We start from the raw sequence: 19,413 nt of genomic DNA on the forward strand, positions 1-19,413 counted from the left end.
GAAATAGTTTTCAGTTTTTTTATCACGAATTTTATCAGTTTTTCAAAATAAAACTTGCCGTTTTTTCAAGTTTTACAAAAGGTTTAATTTTTTTTCCGCCACCAAGGGGGTCCACGAACCTCCTGCAGAGCTGGATAATAATGTATTGCATAGCTAATAGAGGTAATAGAAAGGTTATCAATATTTTATTAACACGATTTCTAGCAATTTTATAAAATTTAATTTTCCAAATTTTCTGAAAATTATTTTTATTTACCAAGTTTATCAATCTTTATTGGCCAGTGAAACTTTTTAAGGCTTAAAATAGGGACACCGGATAGTCTCTGGAAGCAATGACATGGTTTTTTTTAAAATTTTCAATTGTTATTTTTCAAAAATTGCAATTGTTTTTATTTTTTAAAAATTGGAATTGTTTTTTTTGTCATTTTCTCAGTTCACCAACTTTTTTACTGGTCAACAAAACTTTAGTCATGCAGATGGATTACATGACAGAACTTCAGACAAAAATCGTTTTGAACATTTTGTTTCTGCGAGATTTAGAAACTTTCAAATTTTTTTTTGAAGTATTTACTGCTAGAAACTGTTGAGCAACCTATTATCAAACCCTAGAGGAGGTTACTTGGCACCCAGGGCTAAAAAACTTCCAAAAAATTTATATAAATTTGCGTTTTTGTTTGCGAGTACCAAAACATGGCTCTTAAAATGGGCATAAACAGTTATTATGTCTTGCAAAAGACCTTAAGCAACTTTCACAAACCTCCATTTCAAATTGCTCTAACAAAAATTTCTGAAAAATTACAAGAACGCACTGTTTTGGGCTCTAAAACTTCTAAAATTGACCTTTTGACCTTGAAGGTGTAAAACATCTTTCCAGCTGCAGGGTCCAGGAAACCTCCTCTAGGTATTAATAACAGTTACTGAGATTTATTTGCAATGGATTGGTTTTCAACACTTTGATTTTGCAATTTTTATCAAGTTTTGACTTTTTTTGAGTTTTCGCAACCCCAATGGACCCTCCTCTAGGGTTTCATAATATTTTTCTGGATAATTTCCAGTGTCAATGGAATGGTTTTCAACATTTTAATGTCACGAATTTTAAAAACTTTTGATATGCCTGGCAGTTTGTTTTCAATTTTTTGTCAGGTTTTGAGTTTAATTAGCGCCAGGGGCCATGGACCCTCTTCTGTGGTTTGATAGTAGGTTACTGCATGATTGGTATGGTAAATGGAATGGTATTCAACAGTTTGTCACGTGATAGTTTGAATTTTTTTCAAGTGCTCTTAATATTATCATGTTCCCACTTTTGGAGTTTATGGGGCAATGAAAGTTCTCCTTGGCTTGAGATTGGGTTACTGGATTGGGTTACTGGATTTCTGAAGACAGTTAAAGGTTCGAAGATTTGAATATCACCAATTTGTTTTGCAAAAAAGTGCATTTTTCAAATTTTTGGAATTTTGCCATCTGAGTTTATCAATCTTTTAAAAGTCTTGCTGATGGGTCACTGGACAGATTCCAGAAGCAGGCAACAGAAATGGTTTTGATAAAATTTTTGCTAAATTTAGAAAGGCTTGTGCGTGGGTTATGAATTTTTTTAATTATTAAATTTTGGGTAGAAAGATTTAAGGTAAAAGCTTCACGAGTTATAGCAATGATTATATTTTGTTCAGTTTGTTTGCTTGTTAGGTTCTCCAGTTTGGTGACTGTTTGCCTTTTTGGCTGACAAACTTAATTGATACGCAGTCAGATGCAGTTCTAAGTTTCTCATTATTTAATTCAAATTTATGGATTGTAATTCAGGACTTCTCCTGCTATGTTTTTCACTTCACACCTTTTTCCATGACTTTGAGCTTTTATAACACGATAAACAGGTAAAGCTCAACGGGCATCAAGTTTTATTAGAGGCCCTTAGCCGCAGTCAGTAGTCCTTCAAGTGCTTAGATTGGTGAAGCTACTAGGAAGCCTAAATTCAAGGTTAAGGTCATTTTTTGGAGTTTTGAGCCGAAGACTTAGCAATTTTTCGCGTTTTTTCTGTCATATTGGAGGTTTTTGTTGAATCCGATAAAAAATCGAAAAAATAGTAAAAATCAACGTCGATGATCGGCATGTGAGCAAAAAACCACTAGCGAGAAAGAATTTTGAACTTCCTTCTCAATCCATTTTAAAATTAGGCCAAAAAATTCACGCCGCAAAAGCACTCGCTTTTTGCTCCCTTTCCTATTTCGGCGTGGCCAAAATCATCACTTCAATTTGACTTTAAAAGTCATGAAAATGTGTTAACAGCTCAAAAAAAACGCCCCAATATAATTCAAATTCTTTGGATTGTAAAATTAGGAGCGCAATAATGAGGGCGGCTTTTATTTAATCATATGATGACGGTTTCCTTCTCATAAAATCATTATTTTTCCTTTGATTTTTCACGTAGCAAATGTGCCGAAAGAAGGGTTGAAAGTTAAAAATTGATATACATTTTTCGATACTCATATCGCCCTTGTCGTTAGTCGATTGAATCAAATATACGACCAACATTTAGAGCTTCTTGTAAAATTTTTGCGCGCACGGCCTACGTACGTTATGTTTTAACAATCTGTAACTCGATAGAATAAAATAATTTAAGTGTGGATCTGAAATGTTTGGTTTGTTTGGTTAAAAAAAGTTACACAAGAATAATGTGGTTTCGAGGACGAATTTTCATAAAACTTTCCGTAATTTTTTCGCTCTTTCAAACAGTACAACTTGACAACATCTCCATGAAGTCGTCAAGTTGCATTTTTTTAAACTTGCTAATTGAAAAAAAATAAATCTCAACTTGCTTAGAGGCCAGAAAAAAACAATTGATTTCATTTGCTTTTGCAGTCATCTTGCTGATCCACAAGTGTTGCAGGGTGCCCCCGATGGTACATTAATGCAAGTTGAATGTTTTATTCTAACTTATACCATATTTAGAAGGATAATGACCTCTCGGTTATTCAAAAAATAGCGAGAATTGATATTTGTGAAATTAGTTTCCCTGCAATTTCCCTACTTTTATTTAAAACTTTAGGACAAAATTGCATAGAGATTTTCACAAATATCAAACTTTTCCAATTTAGTTCAAAAAATTTTTAGGTTCCTAATTGCTCCTGTAGTTTTTGGGTCCTGTTGGTCTTTAATTAATGCATTTTTTCGCATTGTTAATTTTCGAACTAGTCCTTAAGTATTATTCTCACCAAAACGGCTGAGGTAATATTTGGAGGTCAAAATTGGGACGTGCCCACCAACCCTCCCAAATTCCGCCTCCTGCCCACCAACCCTCCCAAAATAGTCAACTCCTCGCCAGTGCTTTGATAGTTTCGCCTGACCGTCATTAGTTTCTATACCTTTGCTTTTACCTCGCATCAAGAGTTACTTTTATTATCTCTTAAAAGGAAACAATTTTTTTCACTGAAATGCGAGGTTAACACCGCAGTAAATTCTCTAAGGAAATTAAATCCAGCCAATCTAGAAGTTTCTGCATTGACATTAGGTGATATTCTGATTTTAATATTTTTCAATTTCATTGATCTTTAGTTTTACATTGACATAAGTCTCTCGCAATCGGGGGAATATATTCAGAGTTTTAAGGGTAAAATTTAGTAGGTGTGGATACCCAAAAAAATGCACACATTGCGGCCCACCTTGCTAAGCTCAAGCTAGCAACAACAACCAAAGCTAACACCGCGTCTGTTGTTTGAGAGCAGTTCGTCTGACGTTAGTCAGTTCAATTTCCCGATTGTCAAATTCCTGGGTTTACCAGTTATTATGTTTTCGAGGAGGAAACGTCAAGTCAAATTGCAAAGAATTCAAGTAACAGAATGCAAAAGCAAACAACCAATTTTCAATTCCTGCAAACAAGGGATAGGTAAAAAAAACAAGATAAAGAAACTGAGCAATTAACAAAAACTCAAAAGAATCTGCTTGTGATTGACGCAAGTAGTCCCCACACTGACTGTGAGTTTGGCGGTCTCTTTGCTTGACAGGGATTTTAGAACGATTAAAATGTTTTCCTGTAACTGCCGCAGGACCCTGACAGATAAAAATGACAAACAACACAATTATTGCTCCAAACGGTACGGTCAGTAATACAGAAAATATTGATGATCTTCAGCTTGATACTGAAAGTCACAGGAGAAAATAATTTAAGTGTGGATCTGAAATGTTTGGTTTGTTTGGTTAAAAAAAGTTACACAAGAATAATGTGGTTTCGAGGACGAATTTTCATAAAACTTTCCGTAATTTTTTCGCTCTTTCAAACAGTACAACTTGACAACATCTCCATGAAGTCGTCAAGTTGCATTTTTTTAAACTTGCTAATTGAAAAAAAATAAATCTCAACTTGCTTAGAGGCCAGAAAAAAACAATTGATTTCATTTGCTTTTGCAGTCATCTTGCTGATCCACAAGTGTTGCAGGGTGCCCCCGATGGTACATTAATGCAAGTTGAATGTTTTATTCTAACTTATACCATATTTAGAAGGATAATGACCTCTCGGTTATTCAAAAAATAGCGAGAATTGATATTTGTGAAATTAGTTTCCCTGCAATTTCCCTACTTTTATTTAAAACTTTAGGACAAAATTGCATAGAGATTTTCACAAATATCAAACTTTTCCAATTTAGTTCAAAAAATTTTTAGGTTCCTAATTGCTCCTGTAGTTTTTGGGTCCTGTTGGTCTTTAATTAATGCATTTTTTCGCATTGTTAATTTTCGAACTAGTCCTTAAGTATTATTCTCACCAAAACGGCTGAGGTAATATTTGGAGGTCAAAATTGGGACGTGCCCACCAACCCTCCCAAATTCCGCCTCCTGCCCACCAACCCTCCCAACATAGTCAACTCCTCGCCAGTGCTTTGATAGTTTCGCCTGACCGTCATTAGTTTCTATACCTTTGCTTTTACCTCGCATCAAGAGTTACTTTTATTATCTCTTAAAAAGATTTTCTTCTTTTTTTCTGAAATGCGAGGTTAACACCGCAGTAAATTTTCTAAGGAAATTAAATCCAGCCAATCTAGAAGTTTCTGCATTGACATTAGGTGATATTCTGATTTTAATATTTTTCAATTTCATTGATCTTTAGTTTTACATTGACATAAGTCTCTCGCAATCGGGGGAATATATTCAGAGTTTTAAGGGTAAAATTTAGTAGGTGTGGATACCCAAAAAAATGCACACATTGCGGCCCACCTTGCTAAGCTCAAGCTAGCAACAACAACCAAAGCTAACACCGCGTCTGTTGTTTGAGAGCAGTTCGTCTGACGTTAGTCAGTTCAATTTCCCGATTGTCAAATTCCTGGGTTTACCAGTTATTATGTTTTCGAGGAAGAAACGTCAAGTCAAATTGCAAAGAATTCAAGTCACAGAATGCAAAAGCAAACAACCAATTTTCAATTCTTGCAAACAAGGGATAGGTGAAAAAAAAAAACAAGATAAAAGAAACTGAGCAATTAACAAACATACCCGGCAGATTGCCGGAAAATAGCCGCCGTTGATTCCAATAAGCATGATTGGGATTGAAATAACAGAAGATATTGAAAAAAAAAGATTTTTGTACAAAAACATTTTTTTAAGTCCGATTTATTTTGATGGCATTTCGTAGTTGAACATACTTCTGTTTCTTAGAGAGAGGCTACAGGGGCCACTATCAATACCAATAAGCATTAGAGATGGTAAATAAGACTTATAGGAACGACGTTCAAATAGCGGGCATCTAAAATTGGGCTTTATGGGTTTATCCCGTTTCTATTTCTGACATCCATTTTTGTACTAACTCTGTTCATTTTGAATTGCTTTGCTGAGCAACTGATGTTCAAAATCACTTTTAGCAGAATGAGAGAAGAGAGAAACTAGCTTAGAGAAGTCAAAGATTTCACGCAAAATGTTGAAAAGGCGGCAAAATGAGGTAAAGCGAAACATTTTTTTATTCGACGAAGTAAAAAAACATAGCAGGACAAGTCCTGACGTACAATTCAAAGAATTTTCATTGACTAAACAGAAAACTAGACCTAGAACGGACTATGAATGGATTGGAAAAATCATTTAGAAAAAAATCCTATCCAAAAAATCGAAAAAACAGTAAAAATCAAAGTGAAATTGCCGCATGTGAACAAAAAATCACTACCGATAAAGCGAGTTTTTGTTCAAACACCATATTCTCACTCTACTTTAAAATTAGAGCGAAAAAATTTCACACCGCAAAACCACTCGCTTTTCGCTCCATTTCCTGTTTCGGCGTGACCAAAATCACTACTCCAATTTGACTTCAAAAATCATGAAAATGTGTGAACAGATCTTAAAAAAAAAGACAGCGCCCCAATACAATTCAAATTCTTTGAATTGTAAAAAAAAAAATAGGAGCGCTATAATAGCCGGCTGAGAAGATGAGGGCGGCTATTAAAAACTCAAAAGAATCTGCTTGTGATTGACGCAAGTAGTCCCCACACTGACTGTGAGTTTGGCGAAAACTTTGCTTGACAGGGATTTCAGAACGATTAAAATGTTTTCCTGTAACTGCCGCAGGACCCTGACAGATAAAAATGACAAACAACACAATTATTGCTCCAAACGGTACGGTCAGTAATACAGAAAATATTGATGATCTTCAGCTTGATACTGAAAGTCACAGGAGAAACCCGTAGCTGTTTGTCTCACTGTAGCCTGGTTGAAAGTTTTTTGCTACACAGAAGCTCTGACATCAGGCTATTCAGAACTAATCAACTCAAACAGAGCCAAAAAAGGTGGAGGCGTAGCCAATGTTCAAATAGAATCAGATTTTAAAACTGTTTGCTGTTCTACCTGTAGCGATTTTCAAGCAATCTGCCAAAGTTGGTTACCATAGAAGTTTCCCCTATTTTCCGTCAAGAAGACATAGAAACCCCCCCCCCCCCAATGCTGTACGGGAACCAGATGAAAAAATGTCATCTGCGGTGAATAACAATTTTTTTGTGCATATTTTCAAATCACGAATGATGTAACTAGGAAACTCTGTGATTTTAGCGTTTTCTGAAAAAGTTGAGGCGACAAACAAAATAGAAAACAAAACCTCGAGAAACTGGCAAAATTTCTTTAGTTCAGAAAATTCACTTTTTATATTATTAAATTGTCAAACTAAGATATAATGAACTAAGATATAATAAACTGAATATAATGGAGATGTCAATGTGAAATTCTAATCGTTGTGAGAAGGGTGGTTCTAGACAGATATATTCCAAAAAAAGCTAAATAAGCCCGAGAGAGGCATCCCATTGGGTTGATAACAAATGAAAAATGACGCTGCAAAAAATACAATCTGTACAAGAAACATTTATTTTATAAAACGGGTGAATCACTTAAGAGACTTCAAGCTCAACGAAAAAAAGTTAAGGCATTTATAAGAAGCAAACAAAGTTATTATCAGAACCTAAAAGGAAAAATAGGGCAAACTCTAGCCGACAGCTCTTCCAATTGACCAATAATTTTAGTGATAAGGGACGCCGAAATAAGATACCTATCAATATCAAAAATCCAAATAGTTTCGATGTGTTCTGCGCAGACTTTGGTGAAAAACTAATCCAACAGTATAGTAGTAGTAGTAGAAGTAGTAAAAGACTTAAATTCCAACATGAGGAATACATAGTAAAAGAAAGACATGACAGTACAAATTAACAAAGCAAAGTAGCAAATTAAGATCTGCAGTCCACACAGCGACATTTAAGAAAATATGTACATGGCCGATAGTAGTTAAAAGAAAGTGTTTTGGCTATGAGAAAATTATCTAAATTCTTACAAAAAATATTGAAAGATGACGTAAAGTCAATGACGTTGATAGGAATTAAGTAATTGGCGGCGTGGACAGTTCGACTAAGAAAACAGTTGTCAGTTTTGAACTTTTTGTTCAACGGTTGTTCAAAAAAGGTTTTGACCGATCCTTGGGAGCTGAGTGTCGTTCTATTGACATGTAGCTTGATGTCACTCTCCATTTTTCCATGCCAAATTTTCCACAGTAGAATAAGGCAGCTCGCGCGATTTGATAGCAAATTAGATACAAATTTAGTTTTGAAAGTGTCTCGTTGTAATCCTCAGACCTAATAACCCAGCGCAACACTTTGCGCTGAAACTTTTCTAACACTTTCAAAATACCAGTTGTAACACATCAAGCTTGGGAGCAGTAAAGTAAGACAGATAAAATCATCGTTTGGTACAACATTTTCTTGCGGAGAATAGAAACTTGAAACCGTATGCTTTTTTCCAAAAATTAAAAATTTCATTACATTTCGCAAGCTTTGACTTAACAAGTGTTGTCCAACAGAGATCTTCAGTAACTAGCATTCCCCAATCCATAATCTCTCCAGTGAAAAGATTTTCCGCTTCTCCTAGAAATAAGGGAGACTGGCTGCATTTAAAGTTCATCGCTTTACACTTTTCTGGATGAAATTCCAGTTGGTTTTTGATTGACCATTCATAAATACCATTGATGTCACATTGCAGACCGTCGAAACAATCAACGCATAGCAGCTTTAGGTCGTCGGCATACAAGTAAACATGGGAGTTTTGCACATAGTCAACAAGATCGTTCATGTACAAGATAAACAGAAGTGGTCCAAGGACACTTCCTTGTGGGACACCAGATGTTACAACGGAGGGCCTAGAAAAACAAGATCCTATACGGACAATTTGGCGTCGATCTTCGAGATAATCCGAAAAAAGATGATATCAGTCTGAGAAACCAAATCTGTGAAATCAGTCTGAGAAACCAACAATCACATTGAATGGTTTTAACGGATGGACTAATCCAAATGAAATTTTAAAGATAATGATACAAAAACCAGAATCGAAATACAGTGCAGACTATAGCGATCCCAACTATTGTTTAACGAAACTATCCTTTTCGCTCAACCATTATCTAAATTTTTTTATTTTGTTTTTTGAAGTTTTCCCAGATTCTTTCAAAATAGCTTCAGTTATTCCCTTAAATAGATTTGAAAAACTTTTTGACATCATTGATAGAAAAATACTTCTCCAAAAACGCAAAAAATATGGATTAAGAGGTGTCCCGTCCTAAGTGAATTAGGGTCGTATCTGAGTAATGGTAAGCAGTTTGTAGGATCTGGTAAAAATCCAATCAAAGCTCACAGATGTCAGATTTGGAGTACCACTAGGTCCTATATTGAGATCACTTCTATTGTCATCTACATTAATTATCTAATCATCTACATTAATTATCTAAAAGCCTACAACTCCGAGTCAAGTTCAATTTTTCATATTGACAATCCCAGCATCGAAAGTCTGAAAAGACGAAAATTAAATCAAAGCGTCAAGAGCTCCTAACTGAAACCGAGAAATGGGTCGAGAAAAACTTTCATTAAACTTTGATAAAAGTAAAACGATGGAACTCAAAACTGCAACGAAGCCTGAATTATATTCAATGAAGGAAAAACCTCTTGAAAACTTGAGATCTATTAATTATCTTTGCATGACAATTGATAAAAAGTTGAGGTTCGTTGACAACACTAGATGCGTAGAAAAAAACTCGTCCAATTCGAAATTTTTATTTGCAGAACTAGCAACAGGTTACTAACGCAGAAAGACAAAAATTTGCACTGATTGTTTTGCAAATAATTTTCAATATAAAATTTGACTTGTCATCTTGATCCGTGAACGATACAAACTGTTTTCAGCGCAGGAGGAGCTACATCTCTACAATAGTTTAAAGCTACCAACAAAAGTCGAGGGATGAGATTTTTGGGCACAAAACATTTCCTAACAGATTTTGAAGTTTCTAAACTGTCAACCAACCAAAAACGAAAAAAAAATCTACCACTCAACACCAGGTTTCGCAAAAACAGTCCATTGAAGAAGGCCAGGAAATTAATTTTTATTTTTGTTATAGTCTTGTTTTCAACTTCGTTGCTAAGGTTAATAAAGACAACAATTAAACACTTTTGTGCACGAAAAATTTTACAAAATTCGTCTGATTCATTATCTTACAAGAGTTTTATATATAGCCTAAATTAGTTTTCGTTTTGTCTAGGCTGGGAATATTGCTTCTGTAAATCGAAGTAAGCACAACGAACGCTCCACGAACAAAGGGTGAAGAGTTCGTTAATTGACCCCTGTTTCGTTTCGAAGAATCAAATTGTGGAAGCTGACATCCTAGAGTCGGTCTTTTATGGAGTCAGTCAAAAATTATGATCACGGCACAATTTGGGTATCAGTCACCGTAAACCACGAACCGCGAAAATCTATTTGTTATGAGAGACTCTGAAAAATTCTAGACCGATATTCAGTAGTGGTGATACATTGCAGGACTTTTTATGACCGTTCCAAGCAATTGAGCTAAATGCATAAGTTCTTAGGTTCATCGAAACAGTCGAAATTTCGAGTTTTCATTTGACTTTAAAATTATCACAGATTAATAACAACAAAAAATGGTTAGCAGACGAATTACCGTACCTGAATAATGAAAACACCATGTCTCTGCGGAACGGAAGAAAAACCCACAATTTCAACTATATTGTATTATATTGAAAGATTGTATTATTTTACTCTCATATAATACAGCATTTCTATGTCAAGCAAAAAAGAAGCGAAGTTACACATGGGCTGAAGACGTATCAGCCAAAACGGGCAAGTATATAGATCAAAACAAGTTGATCTTAGAAGTTAACCCGACTAAATTGCTTGGAACTAACAGATCAGTGCAGATATTTTGTTTTAATTGATATCAAAATAACATACCAAATTCAGATGGTTTGGTGTAGTTATTGATCCCAAATAACATACCAACGTCATTATTACAAAGCTATCAGTAAAATTACATCAGCAACCAGATTCGTATGCATGGTTGCCGATTGAAAACCTCTTAAAACTTGAGAACATCTTATAACTTGTATATCATCTGGATTTTAAGGCTCTGGATTTTAATTCGAATTTTCCAAATCTTAACCTCTCATTTTTTTTATCGAATTACCAAAGAGGTTTCTCCAAATAACGAAAAAGTTGTTCTGCTCTTAAAATTTTTGATAATCCAGAATATACCCATTAATATCAGCCACCGTACCAATAACCCTCTATTAGCATCAAAATAAGTCAGATACAGCAATAGCTGTTGTTTGCCATTTTACTTCAAAAAATCCAAACAGCCGACCTACGTTGAACGAATTGCCCTCAAACGACTGCCGAATGGTTGGATTCGAGAGAAGCTAACTGCGGCATAGGGAGATAGATTACTTAAGCCTAGTTGAGGGAGGTGGTTGAGCATAGAGGTTCAGTTGAGAGAAAGTCAAGCTCTAAGAACCACCCGTCTCATCATTAAGTTGTGTCTCTTAAATCGTTCCGGTGAATTTCTTATTTATCGACCAGTGAGCCATAAGACTCTAAGAGACGCTAATGCTCTTCGGGCTTCACCTGTTACCGTTTTTGTGGAAGAAACATCAAACGGTCAGACAACACGATCAAAAAACACATAACAGGACAAATCACGAATTACAATGAAGTGAATTGATTGGTTTAATGACCTAACAAAAATTATCTTATCAGCAACGTCAAGCTAAGACAGTCAACAAAGCCCATAACAATATAAAGACAAAAATGACCAAAAAACCCAAAGCAAATATTTTTTTCTTTTTCCAAATCTGGAGTTTTAAATACCACCAGTTTTAGCAACAAGACTATATTAAAGATTGACACTACGAATCCTGTACTATGCCATACTATGAACTCACGCAACAAAAATGATGCAATTATTCCGCATCAGCAACCAATGAACCTACCCCAAGTCACAACAAAGAAATAAAAACTCTCAAAATTTTTGATACGAGTTTAGAACTCACAGAAGGCGTTAGCTACAAAATGAAACCAATATTTCAATCAACTAAATTTTCCAAATAGAAACCGATGAGACCTTTCATTAATGAGACTAGGTGATAACAGAAATATGTACAAAAATAACTAGCAGAAGTCAAAATTTATTTAAAACAATTAATGTGAATGTCATCGAAAGCATAAGCTTTGAAATGAAATAATTAAACTGTATGACTTAATCCCCACTGGTAACCAGTGAGAACTTTCACCAAGGAGACTAAATAATAAGACAAAAATAGAACAAATAAGCACATTAAATTTTTTTAAGGATGCTAGTTTTAAGTGAGCTGAGGCTTTAGGGATGCTAGTTTTGTGGGGAGGGGTGTTGTTCAAACAAATGGGGGGGGGCAAGATTGGGGGTAGTGTTGTGAGGGCTGGACGAGAGGGGCGTCCAAATCCAAATAGGCAGGTGGAGGGTGGAAGGGGTTGTTGAGGGTGGGGGGTCTGAGGGAGGGGCAACAGGTGGTTAAAATTTTAAGACTTAAAACCGCCCCCTCACAGCCTGAAATTGTCTCTTCAAAACAGTTTTGAATTGGATACTTAGAGACTAGTAAGGCTCTAAGAGAGCTGTTCGGTCACTCAATGCCCTCCGAGCGCTATCTGTTTATCCCGTTTTTGAGAAAGAAAAATCAAATGGGTTAAACGAAAAACCGGTCAAGCGATAAATTGCATGAGAAAGTACACAGGACTAATATAATTGCTGCAAACTTCGTTTGAGAGCAATTAAAAATTACCAATACTTTTTTAAAAAGAAGCTTAAGTTAATAAAGGGGACTTGCTCTTAAGCCGCATAGGACATTCCAATGGATGAGTACTGATCACCCACTATGAGACATCACTGCATCGTATAAAATTTTAAAGACAAGGCACTATAGCTCTTTAAGAGCTGCGTCACGAGAAATATAAACATAAACATCACTGCATCGTATTTAATTTTAAAACCAAGGCACTACAACTCTTTTAGAGCTGCGTCAAAAGAATTTAATTTCTATATAAGCTTTGTTATGAGTCTAGTCTCCTCTCCCGCACTATGGCACTGCAAGAACTATCAATGTCGGTCGCCCGTTCGGAACCACGGCATGTGATAGCATTGCGCAGAAGAGCAAAACTTACTGTCGTGCGTATGTGCGTTATTGCGTCCGAGTGTGATTCGTCTTTCTTTTCAGCAATTTTGCTAACTAGTTGTTTTATAATGCGCGTTGCGGACGGTCCTGTGCCCCCATTCGGGACACCAGCGGGACAAACTTACTCTTCACGTCAAATATTCGTTGCTCATACTTCAGGCACTTCGACGACTCATGATATTGTACGCTTCTACGGAGTTTTTCGGGCATGACATGGCAAGTGGGTTACAGATGTTCATGTCAAGGAAATAACGGCTGAACTTTGACCCTCATAGGCCATTTCCTTTAATGTCTAGTCGCGCGTTTTCATCAGTGCTAATGGTTTTGTGTATAAAAGACTCGCCTTGAAGCAACTGAAGAGTCGGCTCAAACTTTGACATTATAGCAAACGTCATGCATGACTTTAGCAAAGGTGTCTCGGATCTCGTTGTGTCTCATGTGTGTATACGCCCCTTCGAACAGTGGAGAGCATGTGATAGGTTAAACTTTTCGCCACATGGACAATTTTCACCACATGGACAACTTACACTTTTTTAACAACAAAGAGTGTCAAGGGCATAAAAAGTATTAGCTGGCCGTTAAGGAGTTCAAGCAACTGCAAAAAAAGGTGCAATAAAGAAAAATCTTATTGATAGCATTCAAAGGCAAAAATACTGAAAACAATTTAAATTAACGCACGTGGAAAAAATCCTTCATGAAACCAGAAGTTGTTCAAACATCAAGTTCTCACTCCACTTTAAAGGTAGTTTGAAAAAAATCACACTTCCCACCTGCTCTTTTTTGCTCCCTCTACTACTCCAGCGTGACAAAAATTACCACTTTAAATTGAGTTCTCATTGGCTTGAGACAGCCGGGAAGGAAGAGCATAGATCTAAAGACAGCGCCAAAAACGATCAGAGGAAAAGTTGGCTGTACAAAAAGTTGCACAAAAACGATCTGCAGGACTAATGTAATTGCTGCAAGTTTCGTTTGAGATAACAATTAGAAAGGTGACGATTAGAGCAAATTAAAACTAAATTAACCGTGCAAATGATTAAACGGCACAACAGTTGCAATAGACAGAAAAGTAGCGTGATTCAAACATTTTTATGAGATTATTTTAAGACAACTGAGTCTTTGGCTGCTTGAGTTTGAAACATTCCCGACAGATTGCCGGAAAATAGCCCCCATTTATTTTCACGACCCCCATTGGGTAGTTAGACATACTCCTGTTTCTTAAGTAGGGGATACAGGGGCTATATTAGTACCAATAAGATTTAAAGATTAAAACTAATAAGAACAAAGGGATCTATTCTGTTTGGACCCCAATGTTTTTTACGCCCCCAGTTACAAATTATATGTTATTATATAGCACCTTACTATGTAAAAAAAATAGCACGTGCGGCTGGGGGGGCTTAAAAATAGAAGCCCACTAAGGGGGCCAAAACAGAAAAGATCCGAACAAAGTCGCGGGAATCTAAAATAGTCTTTATGAGTTCATCTGTTCTATTTCTGATTTCCTTTATATGACTCCTTTAAATATAGATTACTTTGATTAGCAACTGCTGTCTAAGCGAAGAACAATATTAGCCTAGAAAAGTAAAAAAAAGAATTCACGCAAAATGCTGAACAAGCTGTGAATTAATGTAAAGCTACATATTCGACGAAGTAAAAAAAATAGCAGGACAAGGCATGACCTAAAATTCAAAGAATTTTTGATTGACCAAACAAAACTAAACATGATGGACTATGAATCGATTGGGAAAACCATATAAAATCCTCTCAAAACCGAAAAAAACAGTAAAAATCAAAGTCAAATTGCAGCAAGTGAACAAGAAACCACTACTAGAAAGCGGATTTTTCCAACGCCGTTTTCTCATTGTACATTAAAATTAAAGTAAAAAATACATGCTGCAGAATCACTTCGTTTTTTTATCCACTTCCTGATTCGGCGTGACCAAAATCATCACTTCTATTTGACTTCAAAAATCATTTAAATGTGTAAATAGACCTTAAAAAAATTTAGCCTGATCACACCGGAACCAATTTCTAGTGGATAATCCTTTAGGTCCCAGCAAACCACTAAATTAAAAAAAAATGATAATACTAAGTTCTGAAGCATTATCATGAAAAATAACGAGAAAAGTCACAATTGATATTTGGAAAAATATCTGATAAAACTTATTCACAACTTCGCCACAGAGACTACTATTGGCAAAAAACAACTTGCAAAAGAAATACTCTTCATTCAATATCTGAAGACCAGCTGATATAAAAAACAAAAGAAATGTTACATCCAGAAAATCCAGGAAAGGAAAATCACAAAAAAAATTAAACAAAATTTTTGAAAGTTAAAATTCGAACTCCCGTCAATTCTTCAGCAAAGCCTTATAAATCCCTCTACTCAATCAATCAACAACCATATGCCCGTGACAGAAAAACTAAACAGCAATAAAATGCAAACAAAGAAAAACCAGGAAGAAGTTTCAAACTTTTAAACTGAACAAAAGGCTATTGCTAAAAACTTCATCCAAAAAAAGCAAAACACTTAAAGACGAAAATTTGATTGATATTACAACCATTTTTTCAACAAACACGACTCAATATTAATATATATCAAATCGAAAGACCGCTAAAACCCTGAAACAACTAAGTTCCACCAAAACACTACCTAGATGCTAAAAAGGAAAGATTATAACCACAGCTAAACAAGCGTTCAACAGGACAAAATGACAAAAATAGCTCAAAAATTGTGCCTCAAAGTCTAATACTTTTGTCATATGATCAAAATGTCTGCTAAACGCACCAATACTAGTTTACTTAATTGAGAAAAACCCTTCATCCGCTAAAGTTTAGTTTAAATTAAAAACTGTGAAAAATCCGCACTAGATCAAAAAATTTGCTCACTTAAAAGAATTTTGTCCACACACTTTTCTCGCTCGCTCTCATAACGAATGAACAAAAACAAACTCTAAATTCTGTCTTGTCTTTTGACTTGTTCAACAGATTGACCTAAACACTGCTTTTCACGTGCGACTTGACTTCAAAACATCCTGTAATATAGACGTCACAGTTTTAAAAAATAGATCTCCATTACTCCTCTCCGAGTTGTAAAAAGACCCAATACAATAAAATTCTTTGATTTTTTTTTAAAATAGGACCGCTATAATAGCCGACTGCGATAAATGTTTGATTTATAATTTCTAGCATATAAAGTTTTCTTAATTTACATTGAAAAGTTTTTTTGAACTTCAACTTCTATTATATAGTTGATTTCTAGTTCTATAAATAGTAAAATAGGGTAGGCAGAAAAACTTTGGGTTTGCGTGTGTTCCGCAACTCGATTTGCATTTATTGAAGTAGCTAATTGAAGTTGAAATGAACACCAAAGCTTAATTTATTCTACGTTCAGTTAATGAAAGAGAAAAATTACATCAACCAGAGTGAACAAAAACATGGTAATGTTTACTCTACTGGGTTCTAGTAGAAATGAGCTCTCATTGAAAAAATATTCATTGTTAAATAGTGACGAGGGACTAGTCCAAAAGAGCAGAAGCCAACCAATTACGAGACTTATCAATACTTTAAACTATAATGTCTAAACATTTTCTCGTAACTGGATGGCTTTGATCTTATAACTTAATATAGTGAATTGGAAAATGAGTTCTTCCCAAGTTTCGGATTATTAAGAGGTTATCTACATTGTTAGATTCTCTCTGAGCAAGTGATAAATATTATAATTGTCGTTATTGGTTTTTGACACTGTTGTTTTCGTTTTTGACAATTTATACTATCATACATAGATTCTGCGAATCAGGTCTGCACTGGTTTTTGTCTGATGACAATATTTGGATCTTTTCATCGGCAATAGTATTCTCTCTGTGGCAAAGAAAAAAGACGGCAAACTAAACATTTCAAATTAGGTACAAGTACAGCACACCAGCAGCTAATTGACCATGGCAATAGCATTTAATAGACAACCTGTCACGAGTATTCTTCTCGTCTCATTAGAATCTTTGAGTTCCAACAGTTGTAATCATTCATATGAAAATGAAATTGCAACCCCAGCTTTCAAAAGCTGGTCTTCAGATTTCTGATGCTCGTCTATGACCGCAGTCTGGGACATTCAAAAACTTTTTACCTGTTCTATACCGCCAAATGTTCTATAAAATTTGTTCATTAAACTAATATGGGAAAGAACTGCCAAAAAAACCACTCTATGTAAAAATACCGTAAGATCTCGACAATCTAACAAATGTTACATAATGCAATCGAATAGAAAACATTACCAATAGGAAAAGGTGAACATGCTTGCATCCTATTCGTTGCTACGTTTTGATGCATTATAAAACCAATAAATTTTCTATAAATTTGAAGGAAATCTTTGATGAAATATGAAAACCATACAAAATATGAAGGAAGTAAATCTGAAAGAACGCAACATTTGAGAGCGCTCACTTTGCATCCGATGACCGACGCATATAGATAGCACAAGATTAAAACGATTTGATGTTGCCAGAAATTTAAACAATTATCAAAACTTCCGAAAGATTTTTTTTTCATATTTCAACCAAGATGTTTTTAAAGCAGCAGAGTGCCCTTAAAGACTTTGAAATGATTTACGAGTATCATAGAGAGTGACCTGGGTTATTGGTGAACAAAATCAAGAGAACTGGCAGAGGCAACGATGACAGCATCAGCTCAAGCGACACGAAGTCAGCCTCACTACGTGGGTTAAATTTACCCAAAAGTGACAGCAAAAACAATCTCCATAATGAACACCTATATGGTCCAAAAATCAAACACTTGCCCCACCACCACTAAATTACGCTCTTTCAACAGCTTTGGTGAACAATACAGTCCACAGACTAGAGAATCTTCAACAGTGTACCTCAACTTTCTGACAGAGCTTCACTGATTTATCCCGTTTTCGGACATGAAGTCATACCTTTCAGATGAAAACATCTTAAAAAAAGACCAACAGCACCTACATTATTGCTTCGGAAGAGAGCAATATGAAAAAAACACCAAAAACAGTTAATGACAATAGAAACAGAAAAAAATCAGAAGCTGCATTAAGGAGGCAAACAAGACTACTCGCTCTTCCGATAAAAAAAAAGATTTAAAAAATGCCGTATAATGAGCGTCAGATGACGAAATAAAAATAAAACCATAAATAGCGTTCAACTATCTAGCTAAGAATATCTATACGGACTTGAAGAAAAAAACATAACCCGACCAACGTCGGATGAATTGCTCTCGAACGGCAGGCGGGTGCAATTTAATTTAGAGGGTTGTAGCTTACAAAATGCTTGGCCGTATAAATGGGCGCATAAAAACGATCCAGGTTGACAGTCTGACCTCTTATCCACTCAGCTACAATGCATTGATTTTCCCTGGCTCACATTTGCTCCAAACAACGAACTTCATTTAACACGGAGAGCACCATGGATCACTCAAAAAAGAAGAACTTACGTCTGAAAAATTCACTCAAGAAGTCAAAGAATGTCCTAGAACATAAGTGCAAAAAAAAAGCGAAGCGCAAATTTGAACTATAAGCAAAACCGCCGGAAAATTCATCACCTTCATCGGCATTGAAACAAAAAAAAACATTGCCGGCTGAAACTAGCCGACGTTTATCGGCTTAACGCACAAAAATTTTGCATAGATTATAGACAAAGGAATAAAATAATTGGTGTTTGTTTGAGGATAAAAAATAATTGCTGTGAGTGATCAACAACAGCAAAACATGATATCAGTAACCAATAAAAACATAGCTGGCAGATTGCCAGAAAATAGCCACAATAGCTTCGTAGATCTGCAGTCTAAAAACAGTAGACAGACCAAAAAAATTCGTCCTTTCATTGAAGAATGATATGTTATATTTTGATTAAAAATATGTATAAGTTTTTGCTGCATCTATTAGCTGCTCTCAAATAACCTTCATTTAGAGTGACACACACCCAATTGACCTTATCTCTTTGAATTAAAGTAAATAAAGTCAATTTCAAAGTGAGGAAGTCATTTTTGAGAGTGAGGTAAGTCAAGTGTGACCAAAAATTTAATCACGCGAATGAACAAAAAAAACCCGCTCTACTAAGAGCCAAAAATGACGTTACGCACGCACTTCAGTTGAAATTGCATGGACGAATAAACAAAAAGCAGATTTGAAGTGGTTGTGACGTCATATGGTCGTAACAAAAATCGCGACGACGAATTAATAAAACATAGCAGGACAAGTCCTGACGTACAATTCAAAGAATTTTCATTGACTAAACAGAAAACTAGATCTGGAACGGAAAACGAAATGAGTGGGAAAACCAGTTAGAAAAAAATCCAATCCAAAAAATCGAAAAAAAAAAACAGTAAAAATCAAAGTGAAATTGCCGCACGTGAACAGAAAACCACTAGCAAGAAAGCGAATTTTTGTTCAAACACCGTTTTCTCACTCAAAAAA

The sequence above is a fragment of the Convolutriloba macropyga genome, chromosome 1, assembly GCF_964194025.1.
Source record: "Convolutriloba macropyga chromosome 1, txConMacr16.3, whole genome shotgun sequence".
In the NCBI taxonomy this organism is placed as follows: Eukaryota; Metazoa; Xenacoelomorpha; order Acoela; family Convolutidae; genus Convolutriloba; species Convolutriloba macropyga.